This window comes from Macaca mulatta, chromosome 20 (assembly GCF_049350105.2).
Source record: "Macaca mulatta isolate MMU2019108-1 chromosome 20, T2T-MMU8v2.0, whole genome shotgun sequence".
NCBI lineage: Eukaryota > Metazoa > Chordata > Mammalia > Primates > Cercopithecidae > Macaca > Macaca mulatta.
In genome coordinates, this window is record NC_133425.1 from 26409864 (window position 1) to 26435510 (window position 25647).

Below are 25647 nucleotides of genomic sequence, written 5' to 3' on the forward strand. Positions count from 1 at the left end.
CAGGCATTAGACAGGGGTGAGGAAGAGGAGCTGGTCAACAGGAATGAGGGAGGGGTAAGAGGGGGTGATCAACAGGCATTAGGGAGGGGTCAGGAAGCAATTGTGACGGGTAAGGAGTCTGGCGTCTCATTGTCCAGATGTGGTGATCTGGTGAGTTTTTGTCCCTTGATACTAACTGGGAGGCCTGAGGGTTGCTTTCCTGAGAAAGGAACTCATGTAAGACAAATGTAAGTTTCTCAAGACTGGGAGGATGAATTTCTACATTTATGTCAAAACCATAAACATCGTTTCTGTGAGACAACTGAACTGGTTTCAATATTGCCTGTCCTCCTTACTCTTGCATGCTAAACAAATCCACTACAGGTTTTAAATCCCCAAACCACCCACCCAAGCAAAACATGTGACCCAGAAGATCAAGCACATTGAAGGAAGAAATGTAGATACTCAGACATCTCTTTCTTTCTTCATGTGGGTTCAAGTTCATTGGTATTCAATGTTGAAAGTCAAACAATTCAACCTTCTGTTGCCAGCATTTACTTAACTTCTGGTTCTGCTGAATTCTCTGAGCTCTTCTCCTACAAGCCCCACCTTCCATGTCCAACTGTATCCAACATCTACTTATTTTCTCCGAGAAACCTGCAAATCACATGTGCTTCTCTGCCTTTCCTGGGGCCATTACCTTGGCCAGGTATGCACATTCCTCCCCTTGTCAATGTGATGAACTCCTATGTAAGCCTTAAAATAAGCTCAGGTGCCCTTCTCCTTTATTAAACCCTTCCAAGATATCCTTAGTTTAGAGTCATTTCTATTTACTCCACCTCTACTAGGTACTTCTTGTTAACAGTCCTATTTACAACTTAGCACATTGTACTACAATGAGTTATTTGTACAAATATATCCCCCCGTGGATGGAGTTCCTTGAGGGTGAGGTGCCTAATTCATCTTCACAGCTTTGGTTCAAGGTCTTGCACACAGTAGGTGTTCAACAAATGTTCCATGAATGAGTAAATGAATGGGCTTTAACAAAGTCAAGACTCCTAGAAGGTCAAGCCAGTGGATCAAACCAGGACTTCTACCCACTTGAGGATCTCATTGCCATGTCTTAGGTGGCTCCTGGAGACAATTTGTCATTTCCTAGATTTAAGATAGTCTCTTATTTCAGGTCTTTTTCCTTCTGTTTCTGAGTTTTCTCCACCACTGCTTTTTTGCATCCTGATGCAGGATGTCTCAGTGGATAGACAAGGTCTGTGGAGTCCAACAGAACTGACTGGACCAAGTCTGACACTGGCTCCCTGCATGGTTTTGTACAAGTAATCTGCAACTTCCTGAGTGGTGAAATACAGACAGCTGATCTAGCCCTGCAAACTTGATGAAGTTCCCTTCATCAAGATTCCTGAAGGCAAAAGACCCTTAAAATCCATCTAATCTGGGCTGAACATGGTGACTTATGCCTATAATCCCAGAACTTTGGAAGGCTAAGGCTGCTTGAGCTTAGGAATTTGAGGCCAGCCTGGGCAACACAGCAAGACACCATCTCTACAAAAAATGTAAAAATTAGCTAGGTGTGGCCGGGTGTGGTGGCTCATACCTATAATCCCAGTACTTTGGGAGGCCAAGGCAGGCAGATCACAAGGTCAAGAGATCAGGACCATCCTGGCTAACACGGTGAAACCCCATCTGTACTACAAGTACAAAAAAAAAAAAAATTAGCCGGACGTGGTGGCAGGCGCTTGTAGTCCCAGCTACTCGGGAGGCTGAGGCAGGAGGATGGCATGGACCCAGGAGGCAGAGCTTGCAGTGAGCCGAGATCGCACTACTACACTCCAGCCTGGGCAACAGAGGGAGACTCCATCTCCAAAAAAAAAAAAAAAATAGCCAGGTGTGGTGTTGTGTGCCTATAATCCCAGCTGCTCAAGAGGCTGAGGTGGAAGGATAACTTGAGCCCAGGAGTTTGATGCTGCAATCAACCAGTATCACACCACTGCATTCTAGCCCGGGTGACAAAGCAAGACCCTGTCTCCAAAAAAAAAAAAGAAACAAAAGAAAAAAGAAAAGAAAAAATCAAATCTGCAACCATCTGTTGCTTCCATTTGATACATGGGACAGGTGGGTATTCAGCCTCTCTGGAATATTCCAGCAATGGGGATCATAACAAAAGTAACCATGGAAACAGCAACACGTTTACAGACCTTTTCATTTATAAAGTACTTTTGTAATTTCTGATTCTTACCAAGAAAGGAGAGCTATAAATTAATGTCCCCCAGTGAGGAGGTTCACTTTGTGCCTAGGGTCACTCCGGGATGAGCTGAGCTGAGGCATAGATCCAGACTTAGTCCCAGGCCATGTGCCTTGAACCCTGGCTTCCAGGAGACATGCAGGGAATGGGAATCCATTCTTTGCTGTACCTTTTTCTCATGTTTCTCCCTCGCAGCATACACAGTGGGAAGAGGACAGAATTTCAGATCCAAAACGTCATCACTGTCGTCATTCTCTCCACCACTCACGTGGAATGACTGTATTGATCAAGATTCTTTCGGTTGTAAGTAACAGAAAACACCACTCAAAGTGATGTAAGAAAATAACAATAATAACAACAATAACAGTATTAATAGTAATAGTAATAGAGGCTTTTTCTGTTTCGTGTAGCTGAAAAGTACAGGAGTAGGAATGATTAGGGGTCCGGGTCTAGATAATGTTGTTAGATCTCAGCCTCTCTCTTCTCAATTCTCTTTTCCTCTTCATTAGCATCAGTTTTAGCCAGGCCCTCCCCTCACGTAGTAATAGCCTGGGTTTACACACATTTCAGCCCTCGCAGACACAAGCACCATGAGAGAAAGAGCTGCTCTTCCCCAGTCATTCTAAACAAAGCCCTGGGCTGAGTGAGGGGCATCGCACTGGCCTGGGTCAGGAGGAGGGTCCCTACCTGAAAAGTGACTGTGATTGGGGGTATTTTAGTTAAATACACTCACCAGTCACACCTGTTTTGTATACCTACCTCTGAACCTGGGGGCATATTCAACCTGACCTCAAGTGTGTGAACTAAAAATGGAGGATGGGTGGCCAGGCGCAGTGACTCATGCCTATAATCCCAGCACTTTGGGAGGCCGAGGCGGGCAGATCATGAGGTCAGGAGATCAAGACCATCCTGGCTAACACGGTGAAACTCTGTCTCTACTAAAAATACAGAAAAAAAAATAGCCGGATGTGGTGACAGGCGCCTGTAGTCCCAGTTACTCGGGAGGTTGAGGCAGGAGAATGGCGTGAACCCGGGAGGCGGAGCTTGCAGTGAGCCAAGATCGCGCCACTGCACTCTAGCCTGGGGTGACAGAGCGAAACTCTGTCTCCAAAAAAAAAAAAAAAAAATGGAGGATGGGTGATATTCCGAGAAGAAAATTTGGCTGCCATGGAGGAAGAGATGCTGGACAAGCAAGATCAGCAAAAACCATGGATGTCCTCTTCAATAACTTTTTGGAGCTTCTATTTATATATAGAAACACTATAGCGTTAAAAATACCTTGAATATTCCTATATTTAAACACTATAGTGTTAAATATTCCTAGGCTGGGCATGGTGGCTTACATCTGTAATCCCAGCACTTTGGGAGGCCAAAGATGAGGATCACTTGTGCCCAGGAGTTTGAGACCAGCCAGAAAATATTTAAAAATTAGCCAGGTGTGGTGACGCATGCCTGTAGTCCCAGCTACTCAGGAGGCTGAAGTGGGAGGATTCCTTGAGCCCAGGAGTTAGAGGCTGCAGTGAGCTGTGATCATGCCACTGCACTCCAGTCTGGGTGAGAGAGCATGACCTTTTCTCAAAAACCAAAAATAACCTCTGCTCCTCAGAATTGCATCAGATTGGAAACAGGCAAAAGGGATTGCACAGATCCTATTATTGCCATTATAGGTGCTGTGGTTTTCACCTCTTTAGAGGACTCTGTGCCCTGAATCCATGCCACTGCCTCATGATGGTTCAGGATATGATGGTTCACTTACCTACCTTGTTTCAACAGCAGCTTCGTGGGGCTTCAACCTTCCTAGCTCTCCCTGTCGGGCGGCACCTCTTCAGCGCCTTGCAGCCAGATTAATCTTCCGTTTCAGCAGAGTTCAGGGAGCTACAGAGCCCAGTAGTGTTTAACTTGGCTTGCACTCAACCTCATGAATTTAAAGGCCATCTGAACTGAACTATTCATCTGTTTCTTCTTGACTCCCCCACAGTGAGTACATTTCCACACTCTCCTTTCAATATCCAGCCATCGGAGCTGTTTGCATATTTCTTTCTCAGGAAAGCTCAGAGGAAAAAAGGAAAAAAAATATATATATATATATACACACACACACACATATATATATGTGTATATATATGTGTATATATATGTGTGTGTGTGTATATATATGTGTGTATATATATGTATATAAAACCCGAGAATTTGGAACCCTCATTCTCTTATCTCATAAAACATCATGTTCATATCATAATTTCAATCCAGCGAGAGGATTTGCCGTGTGAGCTCTGAGATGCATACAAATTGCCCTTCTAAACCTCTGGCTACAATAAGCAAACTTCAAAAGCTGACAGTTTACTTGATAAATACATAATAAAGCTTAAATAATTATTGAAAGCAGACAAATGGAACAGTGGAACAGCAAGAAATGTTGTGGGGATAAATCACAGGGAAGAAGACAGAGTCCCAGACACTCAGAGGAAAGCAGATCCAGGGAGGGAAAGAGAATCAGAGGCAGGAACTTGGGCCCTAGAGAGAGTCATCCCAGAGAGACTGCCTGGGGATACCAAGAGATGTACAAGATGGGCTTTGGCGGGGCGTCGGGGGGACCGTTCAATACTCCTGTTTAATCTTTCTCGGCTCTTCTGGAAGAAAGAGAGTCGAGGAAGAAAATAATCCACTTTGTCATCTGTCTCTGACTACCCAGCTGTGGAGGGACCTCAGAGATTCTGATATTATACCCCATTTATACCCCAGGTATCACACCCCACTTACAAACTCTACCTCCCAAATCCAATCTTGGGGTTGGAAGAATTCAAATCTTTCTAGGGCACCGTTCCATGAACTTGACCTAGAGTCGCCATTCCCGATGGATTTCAAGAAGGTATCTCAAACTCTTCATTCATTCGCTTATTCATTCACTCATTCAACAAATATGTAGTGCCAACTACATGCTATAAACAACAGGCTTTCAGTCTAACCAAGGATGAGTGTGGAGGCATAGAATTAAACAAACAATGGTATATGCTGAAAATAGAAGGTTTGGGAGTTCATAGAGTTTATTCTGGTCTGAGAAACTGTGCATTGGAAAGGCTTGCCACAGAAAATAGCACTTGCACTGAGATCTGCCGGATAAATAAGAGTGAGGGAAAGGTGTTTGGGGCAGCAGGAATAGCAGGTGCAAAGTCCCTGGGGTGTAGGAGGATTTGTTGAGTGAAATCCTGAGCCCTGAGCTCCCACACACTGATGCTGATGTGTGACAACTCCCACTCTCTTAGTGACCTCCCCACGGGATGAATTTCTGATTCCCAAGTTTCTGAGTCCATTACTGATAAGTAGTCATTTACTAAGGTGGGTTTCCTGGAGCCCATTTTAGAGATGAGAACACTGAACTAGGGGCTGCTTGTTGCCTGTAGAGTCATCGATTGTCCCTCTGCTTTGGACCCTGTCCTCCAAACTCCCAGACCTATCTTTGCCTCTCGCTGCTTCTCTGCTCCAGGCTGGTGAACTTCTCTGATTATTCACCGTATTTCTAGGAAAAGAAGCATCCCTGTCCTGCCATATTTCCAGCTGGGAACCAGAACTCTCCTGGAGTCCGCAAGGATTGCATTCCCAGTAGCCAAATGCTTCTCTAACATCTCTCTGAATGTTCTGCTATCAATAAATACACACACATACACACACACACACACACACAATCACAAAGACCATTGACCTAGACTTCTACTAGCCTTCCACATTGTACATGGGACCTTCCCCTGAAAGGACACAAAGATAGATGTGTACCCACCCCCCACCCGCTACACCCTTGTTCTGCTCTCTAATCTTTGCACATACCAGAGATTTCGTAAGTTCTGTGAGTACCTGGTTTTCTGCACGTACCAGAGATTTTGTTTTGCACATACCAGAGATTTTGTAAGTTCTGAGGCAAGGTCACAAGACGTGTTTAAGTAAGATAAACTCTTGCTGCCATAAACCTGCTCTCCCGCCTCAAAGTTTGAACCAAAATATCAGAAATGGCGGGAACCAATCATAGTTAGCCAAATCGCCTTGTTCAAACACTAGCCAATCATATATCTGATTTGTATAATAACTCTATGCCCACTTTTCTTAGACTATATAACACTGCTCGGAGCTCAGTGGGGGAGCTCTCCTGCCCGTCTTGTTTCACGAGCGAGGGAGAGTTCCAGGTTCAAACCTGTAATAAAGATCCTTGCTGCTTAGCTTTGACTCTGGACTCTGGTGGTCTTCTTCGGGGAATAAACGGTCTGGGCATAACACCCCCTCTCTCCTGCACCCCGATATCAACCACTACAGCTGCATCCACCTTCATAGCTTTATCTCGTAGAGGTGGGAAGAAGGTGCAATCAGATGTGAGCCTGAAGCTAGGATAGACATTCTGCCTGAGAAGTAGAGAAACTACTTGGGCCCTTATTTATCCATTCCCAAAGTGAGTTAAACAAGTCAACAATACTGTGTGGAGCCACAGTGTTCTCTCCTATAAAATGTACACAGTTCTGACACATCCTGCCTCCTGAAAAATTTCTAAATACTTTACACACCCACACATTTGGGTAACAATTTACAAAGTATGTTTTGAACGTCATCGCCAGGGTAATATAGAAGACATCACAATTGGCGTCGTCCTGGTACCAGTGGACAGTCTGGTTTGCCATAAGCTTAGCAAGGGCTTTGATCACAATGCAAGATTGAAGCACTGTTATCTACCCTGGACAGGAGTCTGGAGAGGCTCTCCCAAGCACATACCTAAGGCAAAAGACTGGTTGCAAGGCTGCCCTTCCCCCAGGGACCCTGTCCTAATAGGTCTCACTCAGTCTGAACAAGGCTGAGCTTCCCAGTAAGGCCCAGAGATTCCAGCAAGGGGTAGAAAGCAACCAAGGATGCATCTGTTATGCAAACAAAGCTGAATGTTGTAAATGCCTCCATTTGCCCCTCTGACAAGGAGTGACAGTAGAACAAAGGACAAGGTTAAACGTTTCAGAAGTCACCCAATTCTACCGACCTTTGTCTTTTGCAAATTAATTTTGCACAAAAGAGTCCCGACGCCCCCCCTCCCCCAACCCGCTGACCCCGCAACGTTCGACCCTTTAGAAAGTGCATCTGATGTCATTCCACAAACCCCAGACTCTGCCTACAATGAGAACAGTTTCAGCACAAAGAAAGTCTGGCCAGCGCCTGTGAGCAATGTGTGGGCTCCAGACGCACAAAACATGCATCCGATGAATATTACCCAGAACGTATTAGCTGATAACACATGCTCCCCAGAATCAATGAGGGAATTATCTCCTCCACACAATGGGCACCAGAGAAGGAAGTTTTCAATGTCCCTCCAACACAGCCCAGCTATTGTCAACCCTGGCATGCGAGATGATTAATGCACAAGTCACTGCACATCCAGATTCCCATTCCTGTGATTATGAGCACGGACCATTTTTCCCCCTTTATGGATCCTCAGCACTTAACTTACTCAATGGTTTTTATTTGCATTGATCACATTTTATGGTATGATTAAATTTGTATGGAAGAGAACCAATTAGTTTTGTTTTACACTTATTGAATGCACTTTATAGTCAGACAAATTAACTCTCCACAGTTAGGTTAATTTATCCAGTGGCGGAGGTTTGAAGGGCCGTGCAGGGTCTCATCCCCAGCTGGGAAGTGATGGTCATGGGGGACAGGGTCTGGAGGAGTGGATGCCTCTGAGAAAATGGCATACTGAACTGAGTGACTACCCAGGAGATCACTGTGGCAGTGGTGGGGTTTCTCTAGGAGAGTAAGCACAAGTCTCTTCACTCCATGTGAATTTCAGGAGCCCATCAGGGCTTTGTCTAAAGAGGAAATATTTTCTCCTACAGAATGGAAAAGGCGATGGAGTAGGATTCAGTTCCTAACACACTCCCCGCCCCAACTCTTTCACCATCCTGCTGTGAGATCGGTACAACCATTTAACTTCTTTGAGCCTCAGTAAACAAAGATGGTAACATGGAGGAGGAAGAAGAGGAGGAGGAGGAAGAGGAGGAGGAGGAAGAGGAAGAAGAGGGGGAGGAGGAAGAAAAGGAGGAGGAGGAGGAAAAGGAAGAGGAGGAAGAAAAGGAGGAGGAGGAGGAAAAGGAAGAGGAGGAGGAGGAAAAGGAAGAGGAGGAGGAGGAAAAGGAAGAGGAGGAGGAGGAGGAGGATGCTCTCACCACGCATTTTCCCTGTGATCCCAGAATACTCTCAGCATGTGAAAGGCTGGCTTCCCATTGCCTTTTGCCATGATTGGACGCTTCCTGAGGCCTCAACAGAAGCCAATGCCAGCACCATGCTTCCTGTAAAGCCTGCAGAACCATGAGCCAACCATGAGGAAGAAGAGAAGGAAGAGAAAGAAGAGGAGGAGGAGGAGGGTAAGTTACCCACATAACTTGCTGTGAGGGTCAAATGTGAGAGGACCTGTGAAAATAGTTTATAAACTTTCAAGCTAGTCCTCCTTTAAATCAAAAATAGAAGCAGCATAACAGTGTATCACACAAAAGAAACTTGGAATCAAAAGACCTAAGTTTGAATCTCTATGGCCTCCTAGCTGTGTGGCACTGGGGAAGTCACCTAACCTTAAGTTGCCTCGTCTGCAGAGTGGGGATAATTATCCCAGGTTCTCATAAAACAGTTCGGACAGCCCTGATTGCCCTAGTAGATGATGGCTCCTTTATCCTCCAACCCTTCCTCAGCTTCATGTTTCTCCATAGCCCCTCTGTTAGTTCACTAGGGCTACTATAACAAAATACTGCAGGTTGAGTGGTTTCAACAATAGAAATTTATTTCCTGCAGTTCTGGAGGCTGGAATCGAAGCTCAAGGTGTCAGCTGGTTTGGTTTCCTCTGAGGCCTCTCTCCGGGGCTTGCAGATGGCCATCTTCTCTCAGTGCCTCACATGGTCTTTCCTCAGGGCTCATGCATACATGAGGTCTCTCCTTGGTGTGTCCAAATGTTCTTTTCTGTTAAGGACAACAGTCTAATTGGATTAGGGTCCACCCCAATTGCCTCATTGTGTTACAGGAAAGGGGTCCCGATCCAGACACCAAGAGAAGGTCCTTTGATCTTGCACAAGAAAGAATTCAGGACAAGTTCACAGTGCAAAGCAAAAGCAAGTTTATTAAGAAAATAAAGTGGTGAAAGAGCAGCTACTCCATAGACAGAGTAGGGAGTTCCTAGCAGTGAGAGAAGGGACGCGTCCACCCTACGTACAATACTTGTTTATATATAGGATAAAAAAGATCATGGGGAGATGTGCTCTGCTACAAGGGTTTGTGACAAAGGGTTAATTTTCTTGATTACTATATTTTGCAAGAATCAATAGTATTATCTTTAAAGCAAAATTAAGAATGTGTCTGTTCCCAAGCTATCAGAATATCAGGACACTCCCAAGTCTGGGTCCATTTAGTAAACATTATCAATCTGTTCCCTTAACCATAAACATCTAGAGGCTAAGAATACCTAACTTTCTGCCAGGCACGGTGACTCACGCCTGTAATCCTAGCACTTTGGGAGGCCAAAGCAGGTGGATCACCTGAGATCAGGAGTTCGAGACCAGCCTGGTCAACATGGTGAAACCCCATCTCTACTAAAAATACAAAAATTAGCTGGGCGTGGTGCTGTGTGCCTGTAATCCCAACTACTCGGGAGGCTGAGGCAGGAGAATCTCTTGAACTCGGGAGGCAGAGGTTGCAGTGAGCCAGGATCGCGCCACTACACTCCAGCCTTAGTGACAGAGCGAGATTCCGTCTCAAAAAAAAAAAAAAAAAAAAGAGAGAGAGAGAGAGAGAAAATACCTAACTTTCTGGGAATGCAGCCCAGCAAGTCCCTGCCTCATTTTCCAGCCCTCACTCAATGGAGTCACTCTGGTTTGAACACCTCTGACAATTTGAAGATAATCACCTCTCCAAAAGTCCTGTTTTCAAATACAGCCACATTCTGAGGTACCAGGGGTTAGGGCTTAAACATAAGAATTTTGGGGAAGAAGCAACTCAGTCCATAAGAGCACCTCACATATGATACGACATTTATCTGGGATCATGCTGTCTGTCAGAGACTTTGCCTTCTTCACCACATATGCCTAACACTTAAACCAATACCTAGTACATAATAGATGCTCAATAAACATTTGTTGAATGACTTTAATGAACAGTGCTTGATACAGTGACAGTTTCAACATATCCTGGTTCCAGTATGAAGACATCTACCAAAAAGCCATCTGCCACTGGTCATCTTGAAAGGGCTCTCTAATCACTGCCCCAGGATGAGCTTCTGATGCATTTTCCCCATGACCTCAAAATTCAGAAAAAGTCCCAGAATTTGATTATTTAATGCTTTTATTCCTAGAGTCATGAAAACCTTAAGCCTTAGGGTTGGAAACCAATTTAGCAGCATCACTGGATTCAAGTTACAAAGCAGTGGAGACTTCTTTTATTTTTATTTATTTATTTATTTATTTTTGAGACAGATTTTCGCTCGTTACCCAGGCTGGGGAGTGCAGTGGCGCGAACTCAGCTCACCTCAACCTCCGCCTCCCAGATTCAAACGATTCTCCCGCCTCAGCTTCCCGAGTAGCTGGGATTACAGGTGCCCACCACCATGTACCCAGCTAATTTTTTGTATTTTTAGTATAGATGGGATTTCACCATATTGGCCAGGATAGTCTCGAACTCCTGACCTCAGGTGATCCACCCACTTCGGCCTCCCAGAGTGCTGGGATTACAGACGTGAGCCACTGCACCCAGCTGGGAGACTTCTTTATGGCATTTCTTGAAAACCTCTCCATAATCAATTCTGGGGACTAGAATCCCTTTATCTCTGGAAGCAGCCAGTTCTATGGCTGGAGGGCTCTGACTATTTGAACGTGTCATTTTGTGTACACCACAAAGCATAAACAGCAGTGTTCTTTTTGGAGCTTGATATGGTTTGGATGCTCGTCCCCTCCAAATCTAATGTTGAAATGTTACCCCCAGTGTTGGAGGTGGGGCCACTTAAGAGGTGTTGGATCGGGGGGCAGATCTCTCATGAATAGCTTAACGCCATCCCTTTGGTGATGACTGAGTTTTCGCTTAGTTCGCACAAGATCTTGTTTAAGAGTCTGGGGGCCGGGCGCGGTGGCTCATGCCTGTAATCCCAGCACTTTGGGAGGCCGAGACGGTTGGATCACGAGGTCAGGAGATCGAGACCACCCTGGCTAACACGGTGAAACCCCGTCTCTACTAAAAATACAAAAATTAGCTGGGCACGGTGGCGGGCGCCTGTAGTCCCAGCTACACAGGAGGCTGAGGCAGGAGAATGGCGTGAACCCGGGAGGCGGAGCTTGCAGTGAGTGGAGATCCTGCCACTGCACTCCAGCCTGGGCGGCAGAGCGAGACTCCGTCTCAAAAAAAAAAAAAGAGTCTGGGACCTCCCTCTTCACTTTCTCTTGCTCCCTCTCTCGCAAGGTGACACGCTGGCTTCCCCATCACCTTCCATGATTGGAAGCTTCCTGGGACCCTCACCAGAAGCAGATGCCAGCACCATGCTTCCTGTGCAACCTTAAGAACCGTGAACCAACATAAACCACTCTTCTTTATAAATTACCCAGCTTCAGGTATTTATTTACAGCAATGCAAAAGCAGACTAACACATAACTAGTTTGTAATAGTGAAAAATGGAAACAACTGTCTCGAAGTAGGCAAATAGAGAGTAAACTGGCTTACCATAGGGTAGGGTAGTTTTTGTCAATTCAAATGAATTCAGTAGATCTACATGCAACTACATAAATGCCTCAGAAAGCATAATATTGATAGATACAATATAATACTATGCACACGTACGTATATTCATTTATATATTTCATATATACATACATATTCATTTTCAAATGCTATATATTGTGTGTGGTAAAAGTACAAAAGCATACATATCAGCCTTAGGGTAGGCTTGCCTCTGAGAAAGGAGGGGGAGAAGGACAAAGGAGGTAGTCTTCAACTCTATCTGTAACATTTCATTCCCTTAACGAAGACATTCAGAGCGAATATGGCAAATGTCAATCGCTGTTGCACCTTGAGGGTAGGTACATGGTTAAATGTTATTTTATTTTCTGAACTTCTCCCACACTGGAAGTGTGTCTTCATTTTTTTCCATGTGTTTCAGTGAACAGGGGAATGAACGTGTCATCGTTAGCTGAACTCACATTAGGCCACTGGCCCTAGTCGGAGACAAATGAAACAGGTTTTCTTTCTCTTTTAAGCCATATCATGGTCTTCTTAGGCAAGGGGGAGATCCCAAGCCTTGTAACTATCAATATATAAGCGCTAATATTTTGACTGAATTGCATCTAGACATACAGACTTTTGCTTATTGAGTCATTCAAGATTTGTAGACTGCTGTGGCATGAATACTAATATTCTTCTCCTCCGAGCTCATTGTCTAGTGAGAGAAGCAGATACATAACCAGATAACTACAGTACAATGTCAAAACTGGAGAGCTTGCACAAAGAGCTTTACATTAGAGGAAGATATGACTAATCTACCTTAGGAGGAAGTGGGATAGGAGGTAGAAGCAGCTCGGCTGGAAAGAGAACCTCTAGGTGAGCTTTAAGGTATGACTAGGGCATTTCCCAGAGGATAAGGCGGGGAAAGGCTCCCACACAGAGGCAGGTTGGCATGAAAAGGAGTGGACCCTTTGACAAATACAAGGATGTTTAGAATGGTTGTAGCAGGGGCCATGTAATGGGAATATCAGGAGGATGTCACAGATGATCTTCTAAGGTGCTAATGACTCAGTGGGCTAACTCCTTATTGCTCGTGTTGATGTCTTTACACGTGACTATGGTAACATATGTTCCCTATGCCATTTCTTGTAAGACTCATTAATACAGAATGTTGTAAATAGGTGGGTATAAAAGCAGCTGGGGGCTGGGTTTATGAATGTATTGACCTTTCCAAACACAACCGTTCCTTAAACTCACTGAAATCACAACTCACCTGCCTGTGTCATTGGAGTTGCCAATATCTGTTTCCTTATGTGACGAGTAATAGCTATGTTTCCTTTTGTGCATAAAATTGTGTTTTTGTGTGCTCTGATCGTTTTTTAGGACTTTACAGGGTCCAACAGGGAAACAAATAGAAAATACATTAGGAGAGGCAGGAAGGACTGGATAATAAAAAGCTGTGAACACAGGGCTAACAACTTGGGGGTTCTACCGTAGGTGTCAGTGAAGTTTCTCTGAACAGGAGAGAGAGTGGGCATGGTTAATCTTTACTGTTGGAATTATTGCTTTGGAACAATGTGGAATGAGATCCAGTGGAAGGAAGATCATTGAAGAGGCATTAAAGATAAAGTAGATTACTGATCGACTTTGGGCAGTACAAGTGGATTATTTAGACTAGGGATAACTCATCTAATGAACAACCTCTTGGACTGCAGTGGCTTAGCACAGCAAAGGTGTATGCTTTGCTCAGTCCAATACAGTTGTTCCTGGCTGTGTATCAACCCTTTGTGCCTGTTTAGGAACCCAGGCTCTTTCCATGTTGTGGCTCTGCCATCTGCAGTGCTTGCCTTCCGGTTGTACTGTGCTCATCTGCTTCAAGCTGGCACACAGGGAAAGAGCATAGCCAGAAGGCACCAAAGAGTGTCATGGGCCGGGTTTGGAAGTGGCTCTGCTCCCATTCTATTGGAGAAAACTTTGTCATACAGCCACACACACAAGGGAGGCTGAGAAATGGAGTCTGGTTGTATTTTGAGGAAGAAAAAAAATGGGTTTGGTAAACAGTTTATCAGTCTCTGCCTCTGTTTGGTTTGTTTGTTTGTTTGTTTGTTTTTCTTTCTTTTTTTTTTTGAAATGGAGTTTCTCTCCTGTTGCCCAGGCTGGAGTGCAATGGCATGATCTCAGCTCACTGCAACCTCTGCTTCCTGGGTTCAAGCAATTCTCTTGCCTCAGCCTCTGGAGTAGCTGCATCACAGGCACACATTACCATGCCTGGCTAATTTTTGTATTTTTAGTAGAGACAGGATTTCACCATGTTGTCCAGGCTGGTCTTGAACTCCTCACCTCAGGTGATCTGCCTGCCTTGGGCTGAGATTACAGGTGTGAGCCACTGTGTCTGGCCCTCTGCCACAGTTTAAACAGTCAGGGCCACATAGGAGGGTGTTCCTTTTTATTGTGTATTTATTTATTTTAGAGAGAAGGTCTCGCCATGCTGCCCAGGCTGGTCTCAAACTACTAGCCTCAAGTGATCCTCCCACCTCAGCCTCCTGAGTAGCTGGGATTACAGATGTGAGAGATGTGAGCGACCACATGTGGATGGAAGGTGTTTTTCTGTTTGTTTGTTTTTTTGTTTTGTTTTGTTTTGTTTTGTTTTGTTTTTTGACGGAGTCTCGCTCTGTCACCCAGGCTGGAGTGCAGTGGTGCAATCTCAGCTCACTGCAAGCTCCGCCTCCCAGGTTCACGCCACTCTCCTGCCTCAGCCTCCCGAGTAGCTGGGACTACAGGCGCCTGCCACCACGCCCGGCTAATTTTTTTGTATTTTTAGTGGAGACGGGGTTTCACAGTGTTGGCCAGGATGGTCTCGATCTCCTGACCTCGTGATCCACCCACCTTGGCCTCCCAAAGGCTAATATTCAGGGAGCTGAAGAAACACAGATTCTAAAGAGCAAAAAGAGACTGAGGATCAAAGGCCGGAAAGTATCCAGTACTTGATCTAAATGGTAAAAGTTTGCAAGACAAGAAAACTGCACTTACCGAGGCTAAACCCTCAGTGACCAAGAAGTATTGCCTGCTTGTTTGTTAATGGTAGTCAGCAGATATTGAGCACTTACAATGTTCCAGGCATGGATCTAAGCACTGACCGGTATTATCTCATTCGATTTTCACAATAACTCCAGGAAGTGGACCCTGTGATAAATGTCATCTGAGAAATGAGAGAAAGAAGAAATTAAAAGTGACTAAACAGGGCCAGGCGTGGTGGCTAATGCCTGTAATTCCGGCATTTTGGGAGGCCAAGGCAGGTGGATCACTTGAGGTCAAGAGTTCGAGACCAGCCAGGCCCATGGTGAAACCCCGTCTCTACTAAAAATACTAAAATTAGCTCGGCGTGGTGGCGGGCGCCTGTAGTCCCAGCTACTCAGGAGTCTAAGACAGGAGAATTGCTGTGAAGGTGGAGGTTGCAGTGAGCCAAGATCACGCCACTGCACTGCAGTCGGGGTGACACAGCGAGACTCTGTCTCAAAAAAAAAAAAAAAGAAAGAAAGAAAGTGACTAAACAACTTGCCCAAGGTTCCACATTTGGAGCCTCACATTCAAATCCAAAGAGTCCATAACAACTCTGCTTCCTTACATCATCCAGGAAAATGGTTGGGAGCTGCACATGCTCTGCCTCCTCCTAGTAATTTCTCCTGGCTGACCTTGATGTTTGCCTTGTCAGATTTTGCTACTGTTTTTGGTGCTTTCACATTTTTCATGGAGTGCTCACAGATCTCACCTAACCTATACCACAACCCCAAGGCATTGTCATAACTCCCTTCCCATGCGCATGATGAAGGTGAAGTCCAGAGACAGCCAGTGATGTACCCAGTTACCCAGCTAATGAGCAATGCTCTTTGAGTCATGGGTCCCTTGCTTCTTGCACTGGGGGGCTTTCTGACATAAGTGTGTTTCAAAAATTGCAACTGAAAGAAGCCCTACTGTCTCCTAGACCTGATGTGTATGGCTTTTAGAATAAACATAGAAATTGACCCTCCCAGTCTTAAAGCTTGAAACCTACATTTGCCTTATCTGAGTTTCTTCCTCAGGAAGCTGACCCTTAGGCCTTCCAGGTAGGATCAGGGAGCTGAAACTCACCACATCACTGCATCTGGTCAAGGAGATGCCAGACCCCTCGCCCACCATGATTCCTTTTTTTTTTTTTTTTTTTTGAGACGGAGTCTCGCTCTGTCGCCCAGGCTGGAGTGCAGTGGCCGGATCTTGGCTCACTGCAAGCTCCACCTCCCGGGTCCATTCTCCTGCCTCAGCCTCCGGAGTAGCTGGGACTACAGGCGCCCGCCACCTCGCCCGGCTAGTTTTTTGTATTTTTTAGTAGAGATGGGGTTTCACCGTGTTAGCCAGGATGGTCTCGATCTCCTGACCTCGTGATCCACCCGTCTCGGCCTCCCAAAGTGCTGGGATTACAGGCGTGAGCCACCACGCCCGGCCCATGATTCCTGTTAGTCAACTCCCTTCCATTCCCCTCCCTCATTCCTGTTTCTCTGCATGTAATTACGTTTCTTCCTGCTATACAAACCCCTACTTTTAGTCAGTTAGGAGAGACAGATTTGAGGTTTGGCTCCCATCTCCAGGGCTGACATCACTGAATAAAAAATCTTCTTCTTCCTTGGCAATACTCATTGTCTTCTTCCCAAAACACCAGGGGTTCACTCTAGGCCCTGCTGCTCACCCCACAGAAAGCCAATCACTGGAGCAACAACTTGAGAAACGTTATTTTAGGAAGATTTAAGACGGGTATGGTCAATTTCTACGTTTATCCAAAAGAAACCGTAAATATCAGTTCTGTGGGAGACTTGGGCCTGTTTTAATTTCAGTGATTGGCATTCTGTGCGCCAAGCAACTGGACCTAGACTGAACCCCTGGCATTTCCAGAGCACGATCCCCAACATACAGGCATGGAGAGAGCTGGACATGAGTCTACATGGGTACATGGGATGGAAATTATAATTATGTCATTTTAAGATGAAATTCCTCCTCTTCCTGTATCAGAAAATCAAGCTGCGGTCCAGGAACTGATCTCTAGAGAGAACCATCTACCTAGAGCTGAAGTAAAGAGTCTCCTTATGTGTCCTGCCAAGGCCTCATTCAGACACCGGGGAATTAATGGGTTTTCTTTAGAGACAGGGTCTTACTCTGTTGTCCAGGCTGAAGTACAGTGGTATGATCGTAGCTCACTGCAGCCTCAAACTTCTATGCTCAAGCCAGCCTCTCACCTCAGCCTCTCAAGTAGCTGGGACTATAGGCAGGCATCACCTTGCCTGGTTTTGGGTTTTGTTTGTTGGTTTGTTGTTGTTGTTGTTGCTTTTTGCTTTTTGGTAGAGGATCTCACTAGATTTCCCAGACTGCTCTCAAACTCCCGTCCTGAAGTGACCCTTGTGCTTCAGCCTCCGAGAATGCTGGGATTATAGGCGTGAGCCACCATGCTGGGCCTGTGTGTTTTTTTATTCCTAAAGATTCCTTTTGCCCCAGAATAATTTCTCCACTCACAAAGCACTTGGGCTGCCAATGCCCAGTATCACAGAAGGGATGTCACAGCTCAGAATCTCTGGACACAAAGACTTCTAAGTCAAAAGACCTTGATGACCCTAGATGGAGACACAGGAAGGTAAACATTCCCTAGAATCTGCCCTCAAAAACACAGAAAGGCACATTCTCCAACTAAAGAAGCATTGATCAGGCTTAGGGGAAGGAAGAGAACTGGAGGACAGGAGAGTTTGACTTTGCTGAGTTAACAAGAAGAGAGGCTGTGTGCCCTCCTCCTAAGGCCAAGTTCAGGGTAGGAGTTGGAGGAATTGCAGAACCCCAAGATAACTTTGGGGGCTTAAAAGTAAAGAAGACCTGGGTTCTCTATCCCAGGACTAAAGCCTCTGAATGCAGCAGGACCCCAGATCCCCCCGCACTAAGCCAGAGCGGGAGCGGAAAAGTCAGGTGCGTGCAGTCTGTGGAGGTGCCCCTGAGACAGGCTCACAGAGTTGGCCTTGGACCCTGCATCTAATGAGAACCACAGAATGTTTCCATGGGCACTGGAAGGAGAGATGATGTGAATGAACTAAAAGAGAACCGCAGCTGGGCAGTAAGGAAGACAGCACTGACCTATATGGATGGAAAACAAGATCCGATGGGACCCCACATATCAGAGGAGAGACCAACAGAGACAGATGGTGACACTGAGACCAAGTGCTCCCTCCTCCTCCCCACTCACTGACCCCTGCTGAGGTCTCCAAGCTTAGACATGAGCCTAGGCAAAGGCAGAACCCCAAACTGACTGATGTTCAGTGTCCACCAGCTGAGTCAAGCTCCTTACATAATATTTTAAAATTCTGCTTCTTCCATTCCTGAGATTGTAAGATGATATTTTTAACTACCATAAACCGAGACCTCCTATTTTGCTTCCTGACACCCCAGGACCCCAGCTCCACCTCTCCTAGCCACACCAAGAGATGCCCAGACTGAGCAGGGGCTGGATTTCTGGGGAAATTTACATTCTCACTGAAAGTGACATTCTTACACTTCCTAGCATTATGTGTTTGCCTGCAACAGTAACAGCTGGCTCTATTGGAGCAGGCAGTGGAGTGACCAGGCCTGGGAGGATCCTGGCAGAGGGGCCCTCTACAGCAGAGGTGCCACTGGCCACCTGGGCCTGCTGTAGACTGACCACACCAGTCATGGATGGAGATGAATGGATGCCAGGCCTAAGAGGTCACAGCTCTGTCCCCAGATGGGTCCCTTGGATCCCTTTCTCCTCTTCCATAGACCCCGGGCTCTTGCCTGGAGCTTAGGGAAATTGCTGCCTTTCTCAGACCCTCTCTCAGCTTGGGATCCTCCAGTGGGATTCAGTGTCCTCTGTTCCTCTGCTGGCCACCTCCAAAGACAAGCCCACTGGCACTTTTCCCTCATTTAAGGGCTCTATGTGTGATCCTTGGGGACAAATGGGGAACAATGCAGCCACAGTGAAGAAAAGAGAAACACAATTATTATCATTATTATAATAACGGTTAATGTTTTTAGTGCACAAGGCACTCCAGGCCATGGGCCAGGTGCTCTACCTGTGTGATTTCCTTTAACCCTCACTACAGCCCTAGGAGGTAGACACTATTATTGGCCATAGTTTCTAGATGAAGAGATTGAGGCTCAGAAAGCCAGGATCCCATGGTTCATATGTGATGAAAATAGCATTACTGGGGCCCAGGTTTTTCTGACTCCCAAGCCCATAAACTTAACCACTATACTACGTAGAAGGGCTGCAGATGCGACTGGGCATGGTGGCTCACCCCTCTAATCCCAGCACTTTGGGAGGCCAAGGAGGGTGGATCACGAGGTTAGGAGTTCAAGACCAGCCAGGCCATCATGGTGAAACCCCTTCTTTACTAAAAATACAAAAGTTAGCCGAGCATGGTGGTGTGTGCCTGTAATCCCAGCTTCTCGGGAGGCTAAGGGAGGTGGAAGTTGCAGTGAGCTGAGGTCGTGCCTCTGCACTCCAACCTGGGAGACAGAGCGAGACCCCGTCTCGGGAAACAAAACAAAACAAAACAAAAAGGCTGCAGTTGCAGTTTTGTAGGGCTCAGCTTGGAAACTCAACCACCTAGCCTGTGACAGTGAAAATGATTCTATATTCCACTGGTAAAGCTACCTCTTTCCAGGGACAAGTGAAGGGATGCAACAAAACTGTCTCTGAAGATTGTAGGAATCTATGTCTATGGCTAAAAGAATCTGAGAACAGTTGGGCTTGACAAGCTATTCTTCTCTACCTATGTGTCCCAGCTGCCAAGATGTCTAAATGAACACGAGGAGCCCAGCTATCCATCAGGCTGTCTCCTCTAAGCTACTAGAAGACTGTGCAGATGTTTGCCTGGATTTAGGGTTAATGACAGCAACATCACTCACCTGGCTTTTATATGCTCACAAAATTATAGGACCAAATACTCTCTACCTCTTTCTAAGTGCTTTGCATGAAAGAGATTTATGTCATAGCAGGAGAGAGGTAGGACCTGACCCCCAAAACAGATTACCAGGCAGCATTTTCTTGGAATAGAACTTGAAGAAGTTCGATCACTGTTCTGTAGGGAACAGTTGGGACACAGGCTGATTCTAACCCAGAAAAAAAAAAATGAACCAGGTTGTAGGACTGTTGATGTCCCATCCATCATTTTAAAGTTAATGATAGGACTGAAACCTTGAGGCACCAAGGATTTTAACTCTTTCAGGTGAAAATCATAGAAGCCCAACTCGAAACAAACAAACTGACAAAAACAAAATAAGAAAAAGAGAAGGTGGGGAGGAGGTGAGGAAGTAGACTTATCAGCTCATGTAATTGAAAGGCTCATAGGTATTTCAGGTGTGGCTGGATCTAGGAGTTTCAACAACGTCATCAGAAATCGATACCCTCATCCCTCGCCTCTTTTTTCTCTTGTGTTGCCGCCACTGTCTCCAGAATCTGTTTTCATGATGGCAAGGTACCAAGCAAAATCTCTAGACTCATATCCTCCCCGCTCAGCAACCATCATGGAAAGAGTGTTTCTCTTTCCCGGTAGCTCCTGCAAAAGTTTCAGGACCAATTCATTGGTACAGTTTGGGTCATGCACTAATCCCTGAAGCGACGAGTTCCCATGACTCAAAATGGCCAGCTCTGGGTCTTGGGTTCAATTCTGGAGTCAGAATGAGATGTGTCCAATAAATGACAGAAAGTGAGTGAGAAATTTGGGATGACCTTTGTGTAGAAAGGAGAGTAGATAATCTACCGGGTGGTCTACTCCACTAAGGACAAGTTGGAGAACCAGGGTGGACTGAAGATCTCTCTAACCCTGGAGCTGTACTACATGTTAGCCTGCAGAGCTTCCTAGCATCCCCATGAAGTAGCTTTGATCTTCCCATATTTTTGCTGTTGTTGAGGGAACTGAGGCTCCAAGAAGGATAATAGTTTGATCCATGAAACATGACCTCATGTTCAAACTCACACTGGCTGATTCCACCAACAGGGCTTCATCCTCCATGCTGTATCGTAAGCTAGAAAGACAATTGTGAATCTAATTTTAAAAGGGTCCCAGCTCCAGAAGAAACACTATTTGGTTGGATCACTGTGCACAGATTACTATTCTTCTCTGAGTTTTAATTTCCACAGCTATAAGATGTGAGAATGCTGTCCTAAATTCATGGTGTTGACAGGTAGCAGAGGAATCTAGTGGTGACACAGTTTTCAGAAACCTGAAAGGTATTCTCTCAGTCAACATGATCACACTAAATGTAACCTACTGCTTCCTCTGGATCCAACAGCCATGGAATTGTCCATCAGTGACCTTGGTCATTCAATTTAGTAATCACGATGATAGTAACTCAATGTGGCCCCAGTGCTTTGGGTACACAATCCCATTTAATCTTTTCTTTTTTTCTTTCTGGTTATACAACCTTCCAAACTTACAAAACATAACATGTCAGACCCATATATACTTTTTTCCAAGATTAAACAGATGTTAACATTTTACCATATTGCTTTAAAACTCTTTGTAAATAAACAAAATGTTACAGACACTAGTAAACTCCTCCTCCTCAGTTTTCCTTATTCTTTTCTTGACTTCTCTCCTTCCCCAGAGGTAACCTCAATAATGAATGGGTCTGACTGAATCACAGTTATGTTTGCGTTAATTTTTGTATATATATATATCATATATATATAAACTATATTACATATGTATGTGTACATAGAAATATGCTGTCTGTATACATATAATTTTGTGGATTTAAAAATTTTGTATGCAGTATTCTTTTAAAACTTGCTCTTCTCTCAAACTTATTGTTTTTCAGTTTATCTGCAGTGATTCATGTGGATCTCATTCACTCATTTAAACTGCAATATCATATCCTGTTGTGCATAAACTACAATTTATTTACCATTCCCCAGTTGAGAGAATGTTGGTTGTTTTCGCATTCTTGCAATTACAAACTACAACAATAATCATTCGTGTATAGTTCTCCTTGGGCACATAAGGGAATGTTTCCAGCACAAACATTCAGAAATGGAATTGGTAGATAATCAGTCTGGATATCTTCAACTGTACTAGGTAATGCCAAATTGCTGTCCAAAGTGGCTTTACCAATCTACATTCTCATCAGAAACATAAATTTCCATTTTCCCATATCCTCACCAACACTTACGTTACCAGATTTATTGATTTTGCCAATCTGAAGAGTACAAAATGGTATTTCACTGCCTATATTTTGAATAGACCCAATAGTGGCATTGAGAATATTTTTATAGTCTGTGGTAGATCAGGCTTTCCTTTCCTTTGAATTACTTTTTTATGTAGTTTGTCATTATTGGATTCTTTGATTTTAATGATTTGGGGAGGGTTCTTAATACATCCTAGATACTAATTCCTTGTAATTACGTGGTCTGCAAGAATCTTTTCTTAAGTTTTCTGCTCCAAAGGAATAAGATGTATTTTGTCATACAAAAGTTTTCACTTAATGTAGTGATGTCTATCAGACTCTTCTTTGTGGCTCCTGGTGTATTTAGGAACCTTTTCCCCACCACCCTCATAAAAAACAGTTTCTCCTAGGCTTTCTTCTGAAGGTTTTACATCATTGATTTTCACATATATAATTTGAATACATCTGGAATATATTTTTTCATAAGGTATAAAGTTAAAAATCTAAGGTTTTTATCTCTTCATGTGGGTTGCAAGTTGTCTCAGCACTAATCATTCACTAATTTAGAATGTCATGTACCAAACTCCCTTATTAAAAGAAGGTCTGTGTCTGGATGGATTGGAAACATCGCTCCATTTTTCCATTCCTGTGCCAGTACCACAATGCTTTCATTATGTGTGGCAGTTTCGGTCATTAAGTTACCATGTCTCTGCTCCAAATCCACCCTTCTGCTCTCTGTGTTGTGGTGCTGGGACTGGGACTCTGCAAACCCCATTTCTGCTTTGCCGGTTGGGGTTTGGGTTAGGGTTAGAACTGGGGTTAGGATTAAGGTTAGGGTAGAGGTTAGGGCCCCTGTTAGGCTTTGCCAACAGTGGGCTCTCAAAAGAGATGAAAAAGCTTGGAGAAGAGGAATAAAGACTTGCTCCTTCCTGTCTGATTATAATCCCTATGTGCCTCACCCCACCTTCACATCTTCAGCCAGGGAGCAACGGTCTATCATGGCTCAGTAGTTCAACCAGTTGGCAGTTTTCCCAACAGTTGCAGAGCCAGCTTCATCCTGTCACCCTCAGAGACTCCAGTGCCAGCTCAGCAATCTCAGAACTCAACACTCTTGTGAGCCCCCCACTTCAAAACTCAGTCACAGTCATGCAGACTCTGCCCTGAGCATTGACTTTTAACAATCCCAGCCATTCTCTTTTCCTCCTTAGTCCCAGACTTAGTAGACAATGCCTGTCATTACTGCTTCTGTGATCTCTTTGTGTCTTTTTTCACCTTTTATTTACATACTCAACATTTTTATACCCAGTTTGCAGTTCCTTATATTAAATCCTCTCTGTTAAAACAACTGGTGTGGTCTGTCTCTCCTGACTATGCCCTGACTGATAGAGCAGCTTTACGGTAATCTTGACACCTTAGAAGGAAATGTTCCCTCTTTATTTTTCTTCTTCAGAATTGCCTTGGAACTTCTTGGCCCTTACTTTCCCAAATGAATTTCATAGACCCTCCTATCAAGTTCTGTCCAAATGACAACAACAACAACAATAAACGTTTGGGCATTTTTATAGCAATTGCGTAAAGATATAGATGAATACAACTAACACGGGCACAGAAAACCAAACACCACATGTTCTCAATCATAAATGGAAGTTGAACAATGAGAACACATTGACATGGGGAGAGGAACATCACACACCAGGGTCTGTCAGGGGTGGAGGACAAGAGGAGGGAGAGCATTAGGACAAATACCTAATGCATGTGGGGCTTCAAACCTAGATGATGGGTTGATAAGTGCAGCAAACCACTATGGCACATGTATACCTGTGTGACAAACCTGCACGATCAGCACATGTATCCCAGAACTTGAAGTAAAATAAAATTTTTTAAAAACATACAGATGAATATGTAGAAAATTGCCATCTTAACTGAGATTTTCCTAATGTATGCAACCAACATGAGTTTCCCATTTCTGTAGGTCTTTTCATATGTCTTTCAGTAGGATATTATATTTTTCTCCACAAAGTTTAAGTATGTCTCCTGCTAAATAGATCTCTAATGAATTTATAGTTTTTGTTATGATGGTACATCAACTCTTTGTCTTTATTGTTTTTAATTGTTTCTAGCTGGTGTTTAAGAGCCTAATTGATTTTTTTTTTCCTGTACATTGATCATGTATCCAGCAACTTGTATATTTGTTATTAATATGGCTGTATATTCTGTAGAATTTTCTATGAAGTTATATGAACTGTGAATAGGGACAGCTTTGTTTCTTCCTTTGCAGTTGTTATACCTGTTATTTCTTTGCATGTACAGGTGCAGGCGCTTGTGCCTGTGACTTATCACACTGTCATTGTGACTTTAGTTCATTATTGAATAATAGTATTTCCTTTTCTATCCAAGATAGAAAAACAGAAACTGGGTTTAACTTCTCCCTTGAAACATCTAAAAAAGTCATTTCATAATTATGATATTTTAAAATAATTCAAAATTTTAAAAATTATGAAACAATGGTTCTCAAAACATCGGACATTAGGCAAAGAACAATGACGTCTGAGATAAGACAGAAAAGAGGTGAGCACCGAAATCATTCCAGCTTCCTGCCCAGAGACGGTTCCAAGCTGAAGCATACCAAGGTGACCCAGGCAGAGTAAGTGGCCTCAGTGAATTAAAGAGATGGGGTCTGAGAGTCCAGAAAGGCCAGGTTGGCTGGATACCAGAGAAGCGAAAGCTAACTAGAGAGAGAGACAGATCCAGAGATAGGCATAGGTCCTGAGTGAGTCTTCAGGTGGGTACTGATCAGCTCAGGAATGTGAGAAAACTCCATTAGGTTAAGTAAAGAATCATTGTTAGGGATTACAGGGTAGTGGCTGGGCATGGTGGCTCATGCCTGTAATCCCAGCACTTTGGGACGCTGAGATGGGAAGACTCAGAAGTTCAAGACCAGCCTGGACAACATAGCAAGATCCCACTTCAACAAAAATAAACATAAAATAAATTAACCAGATGTGGTGGCACATGCTTGTAGTCTCAACTACTCACGAGGCTGAGGTGGAAGGATCACTTGAGCCCAGGAGTCTGATGTTGCAGTGAGCTATGATGGTGCTACTGCACCCCAACCTGGGCAATAGAGTAAGACCCTGTCTCAAAAAAAAACAAAAGAAAAGATTATAGGGAACAATACTTAGGAATCACATGAGGCCAGGAAATACTGACTGTTATCCACCAGTCATTATGGGAAAACCTCATTATTCACAGAGCACTGGATAATGTAATAAAAGGGTTTGCCACAGTGGGGAGGCGGTATTAGCCCTCGACTAAGTGCTGCTCTGGCCTCGCCCAACAAAACTTAAATGTGAGACCCAAACAGGTTTCAAGTAATGCAATCACATCCAAGAACAAAGTTCAAGAAAAAAATATATATCTAGCACACAGCAAAATAAAATTCAAAACCAAAATTGACATTCAATCAAAAATTACCAAGCATCAAACACACAAGAAAATATAGCCCC